Source organism: Mchenga conophoros, linkage group LG22, assembly GCF_057382185.1.
Source record: "Mchenga conophoros isolate Kocher_MC1m ecotype Shallow Benthic linkage group LG22, M_conophoros_male_GT1.1, whole genome shotgun sequence".
In the NCBI taxonomy this organism is placed as follows: Eukaryota; Metazoa; Chordata; class Actinopteri; order Cichliformes; family Cichlidae; genus Mchenga; species Mchenga conophoros.
The window spans coordinates 3,910,499-3,916,498 of NC_140546.1; positions in this window are offsets into that span (position 1 = coordinate 3,910,499).

The window sequence follows — 6,000 nt, forward strand, 5'->3', positions numbered from 1 at the left end:
TATTTAAAAATTATTATTCAAAAAATAATTTAATATGAAGGCAACAGGCAGAGTGTTACAGGCATCGCCCTAAAGAATGCAGCCTCATGGGCAGTGTAGTCCGCGCTGCAGGGAGAATGGACTGCTGTACCTGTTATGTGTCTGTGAGTGCGAAGAGGGAGAAAAAGTACGAGCTGTCATCGATTAGAAACGGGAGCTGGAAGCATGTAAATATAATAATAACCACAGCAGCCAAACAGAGTGCCTGACGAGCCCAGCTGTAAGTAAGCTGTTAAGACTCGACTGGACACTGTGTTCGTGTTTTCCTCCGAAACAATAAGTTCTGCTGGAGCAGCCTTTCAACGCCTCTCTCTGTCTCTTACAAACTTGACCCAGACAACAAAGTAAAGCTAGTTTTCAGCTACGAGCCGACACGAACCCGACGTATCAGCCAGAGGTCCTTTACTACGGTTCGGAGCCGCGGACCTGTTTTATATATGCGTTTGCAGATCACTGCAAAAAGTGCAGCCTTACCTAATGTCCACCTACTGTTACTCATTTATATTAAGATGTAAAAATCGAGTTGTTATTGGTACGGCAAGTAGGCTTCAGTAACAGTAATAAATCACACAGCAATAGTACATTCATGTAGTTGTAAAAAGCATGATCATATATTAAGTAATCCAAAGTATTCAGAATACGTTACAAAATACATTTTGGGGCATGTAATCTGTAATCTGTAGTGGAATACATTTTAAAAGTAACCTTCCCAACACTGCAGACACTACATCACCAAACAGAAAGTGACCTGTTCAGGGCATGAAACCGAAGTCTTTCCAGCCTCACAGGTTGTCCTGTTATAAAAATATCAAATTAAAACAGAGATGAATGATTCTGCGCTGTGGTCATGTTTAACTTTTGCATCCTGTGGTCAGCATCATGCATCAATGTGAATCACTGCAAGTTTTTTTGTACTGAGTTTTACAAAACTCTAAAATAGGTTTTGCAAATTGTACCTTTCCTCTGATTTTTTAATGTCTTTCATTTTTGACGCCGTGTTCAAATGTGCAGGTTCTTTTTTGGGGAAAACTTTTCTATTCTGTCCTGTTGCTTACATGTAAGCGGTTCTTTGATTTGCTGACAGGTAAGTTTCTAAAACCTCTTTCAGGGTGAAGATTCTCTGAAACTCTGTTCATGTGTTTGAGTAGACAAGTACAACATTTCTTTTCTTCTTCTTTTTTAAGTGAACAAGAGGAAATCAGATTTTGTCTTACAAGGATGGATGTCTGAGCCTTTATCTTCAGACATTGTTTGCATGTTTTGTTGGCATTTGGCAACACTTGGGGTTATATCACAAAGTACTGCTCTGGTTTGATCATGAAACATTTTCTTGCCTCTCTCAGTCAATGAACATGTTTTTGTAAAAGATTGCAAAAAATACCCAAATTTAAAAATCCCACACATCCATCAATGTCTGGATGTGTCCTAAAACACAAGAAAGAAAACATTTTCATAAACTGACTGATTAATTGATAAACAGCATCGACTATTTGATCCAACTACTTGTTGTTTTCAGTCAGAGCATTTGCATAGAGCGGCACTTTGCATCAGCAGCACCATGCTCCAGTGCTCTGGGAGAGTTTATAGTCCTGAGAGTTGAACACTGGATGACTGACAGCTGTCCTTCATCACAACAGAAGCCACAGAAATCCTCCTCATCAAAAACATGACTTTGATCTGCGTCCTCATCTGGACTCTCCTCTGCTGCTGCTTCACAGGTAAAGTCCAGAGAATCAAACTCCTCTCCTCTATCAACATCTGTCCCTCTGAAATGAAGCCCACAAAACCATGAAGCTGCTTTATGTTTTTGTCTCTGTGTCCTCAGAGACCAGAGGACAAATCACAGTGACTCAGCCTGGAGCAGTGAGCTCTGCTGTGGGAGCAACTGTGAGCATCAAGTGTACGACCAGTCAGAATGTTGATGTTTCTGGCAGCTCTCACTGTTTAGCCTGGTACCAACAGAAAGATGGAGGAACTCCCAAACGTCTTATTTACTACACTAGCGCTCGACAATCAGGGATTCCAGCTCGTTTTACAGGCAGTGGATCAAACTCTGACTTCACTCTGACCATCAGTGGAGTCCAGGCTGAAGATGCAGCAGTTTATTACTGTCAGAGTTATCACTGGCTGAACAGTCAAGATGTGTTCACACAGTGAAAAACAGTCGTACAAAAACCTCCCTCAGTCAGACTGAACAGAAACTGAAGTGACTGCTGCAGCTGGAAGATACTGCAGAGACTGATACAGTTCACTGAGGACACACACACACACACACACACACACACACACACACACACACACACACACACACACACACACAGACACACACACACACACACACACAGTAATGTTAATGTGGGTTTGACTCAAAACATCAGACTTGTGTCCATCCTGACGAGCTCGCACAGAAGAACATGTGAAACACAAAACAGTTGATACTGTGAGTCAGATCTGTGATGAAGAAACTCTCCTGTAAATATTCAAACTGGGAAGTAGTTATTAAATGAGAATATTTTAGTAAACTGCAGTACTGATATATGTATGTATGTAGATTGCTCAACTACATTCTTGGTCACAGAAATATTTCACATGATTTGATCTGAAGATTTAAAGTTTAGTTCATCAAGTCTTTAACTTCATCTTTGTGACATAAATTATTCTGACATTTACACTTTTTAACCTGCACTGATGTTCTGAAAGAGACATTTTTAGTGTCTCCTATGTTGATAAAGAAAGTTTAGTTTTTCTTTGGGTTATTTTATCAATTCTGACTTTGAAGAAAACCAGGACGGGTCTCATCATGGGTCACATGCAGGTTACAATAATCTGTCACCATGTTTTCTACTTCTTCTACACCCAACAGCAAAGATCATCACAAAGTCCAACATGATGGAAAATAATGCAGCTGCAAAAGACTTTAAAACTATTTATAACAGGGAGCAGCTGTTGGCTGTGATTCTATTTTTAACTTATTGCTTTTTCTTTTCTTTTTTTAGTTGTTTTCATTTTTTTACATTTACACTCTGATGTGATACAGCACATGTGATTCTCTCAGTCAACGTTACTGAAGCAGAGATTTTCAGTGTATGGAAGCATCACTGCTGAAGCTGAAGGATGATTATCAGACAGAAGAGCAGCTGAATGGAAACACATGAAAACCACTATTTGAAGACCTCAGTTTTTATTTGAAGTATTAAAACCATCAACAGTGCCACAAGCATGAAAACATGAAAACTATCAAAGCAATACAGACACAGAGGGAGCAGACTGAGAGAAGCTGCAGACTAAAGCCAGTATCAGAGTCCCAGTGAGTCAGCTCAGGACTGGGAACACTGGTCTGTCATCAGAGTCTCTGAGAGTGGAGTGTGGGAGCCCTGGGTGGCCTCACAGGTCACAGAGCCCACCTTCTCCCACTGGTCTGCAGGGAGCCTCAGGGTGCTGCTCCAGCTGTAGTGGCCGTCATTCTGCAGCGCCCCGGGGCTCCTGCTCTCCTCCCAGCTGATGCTGCCACTGCCATCCACCTTCCAGGACAGCCTCCAGTCTGAGGGGAAGCCCTTGTTGGCCACACACATGACTGTAGCCTTCCCCTGCTGCAGCTCCTCACTAGAGGGCGCCAGCACGGTCAGGGAGGGGGGGACTCGACCCACTGCAGAGAGAGAGAGAGAGATGTTAGAGAAACTGGGAGTTTGGGTGAAACTGCTCTTCAGCTGTTTCACTTCTCTATCCGAGATTGGTAACCATGGTAACAGACAGGCTTCACTGCTGAACCATGGCAACAGACGAGTTTCAGTACCAAAGATAAAAATATTAAAGCGTTTCTTTGACTTCTGATGTCCTCGTCTGTAATCTGTGATCTATTTCTTAGTTCTACAATTACAATTAAAATAATCAGAAAAATAAATTTGTCAGAATTTTATCATAACTCAAAAATTAAACAATTTTGTATGTAAAAATGGAAAAAAACAAACAATTTTTTTTTTGGTATATTTGGGAAAAATAAAAATAACTTAATTACAAATTAAATCTCATAAACTGAGCCCAAAGTGGTCAGCATGCTTTTAGAGCCGGGGTGGGCAACTCCAGGCCTCGAGGGCTGGTGTCCCTGCAGGTTTTAGATGTGTCCTTGAACCAACACAGCTGATTTAAATGGCTAAATTAGCTCCTCAACATGTCCTGAAGTTCTCCAGAGGCCTGGTAACGAACTAATTATGTGATTCAGGTGTGTTGACCCAAGGTGAGATCTTAAACCCGCAGGACACCGGCGCCCGAGGCCTGGAATTGCCCACCCCTGTTTTAGAGTATGGTTAAATGGTAACCATATGGCAGTATAGTAATTTTAAATCTTCATCAAAGGCGAAATGAAATGGATGACAAATTATTTGCAGATACTTTGGCAAAAGGTTAAAACATAGAAACAAAAATGTGCCATGTATGAACTGTTTTTGAAGAAAAATTTCTAAAAAAAAGTTTTAAAAATTTAAGTTTCATTGAAAGAAAATGCTCAAAAAGATTTTAGTGTGAAATAATAACGGCATCATAATTGCATAATTTGTAGAAAAGTACTGTGCACTTTTCTGTTGCACTGTCTTGTGTCTGTATCACTCTGTTCTGTTTTTGTAGTTCTTGCATACTTGCACTTTATTATAGTCCTATGTTGATTTACTGTTATATGTAGCACCAGGGTCTTGGAGGAACGCTGTCTCATTTCACTGTGTACTGCACCACTGTATATGGCTGAAATGACAATAAAGCCACTTGAACATGTTACATGTCAGTCGTGACTTGAGTGTGTTCAAAGCAAAAGGAGATAAAAGACCACAAATAAGCTGATTATCAGTAAACCGCCTGACATAACACAACACTCATCCACAAGAAAAACTGGCAAACAACAACAACAACTGGTAAGCTGCCTGAGTCGCACACAGCGGAGTGCCCGCGGAAACATAAAATGTCTCTGTTATGGGTCGAATATTTCACATTTCTATCAAGTAAATTATTCCATGCTGTGTTTCAAATTAAACTGAAGAGTCGTGAGTTCATTAGTCTTTGGTGAATAAATAATGACAGAGTCTAATATGACAGTGTCGTTGTTTCTCTCAAGCTATATTTACCAAATTTGGACTCTTTTAACTCTAACACATCGATCCAAATTCACCCACAGATGTTCAACTGTCTTAAAGTCTGAAGGACTTGAAGGACACTTTATATGATTTATGTCAAAGAACAAGTGGTGTCATGAAACGGCTGAGCAGGCAGGCAGGAAAAGACTCAAATGCAGACTCCCAGAAACAGGACGTAAAATCAAAAACCAGCTTTATTTGCTGAATGGAAATACAAAACAAAACTAGACTGGGGGAAGTATAAACTACAAACACAAAGAGGCACACAGGGAAACACAGCCATGAGGGAGGACGCAACACAGGACTGAGGGAGACGCTGACCTAAATACACAGAGGGATAACGAGAACACACGAGGAACCCAGCTAACACGAATAACCACAACGAGACAAAACGACCATGGAAACACAAGACCTTCACAATAAAACAGGAAACATGATGCGGGAGCGGAGAAGAGGCAGACGAAAGGGAGTGAGGGAACACGAGGGAGAGAGCAGACACGACGGGCTGGGAAACATAGATAAACATGACGGAATGAAACACACGGAGGAGAAACAAGGCACAAGAACTCACACCACAATATAAACACAGACACACACAGGGAGACACAAAGGGCAACGACACAAGGGGAAATCTAATAACCAAATCTAAACAGAACAATGCAGGCATTAAAGAATGATCCTTAACATAAACAAGTAGACTGAACATAATACAAAAAAATGACAAAAACACAGGAAATGCAAACCGCTTGGTCGAATGAGCCAGGACAATGACAAGTGGTCTTGAATCATTTCAGCAAAATGCCCCTGCAGGAGAAAAGCCTTCACATCTCCTCACTGCACG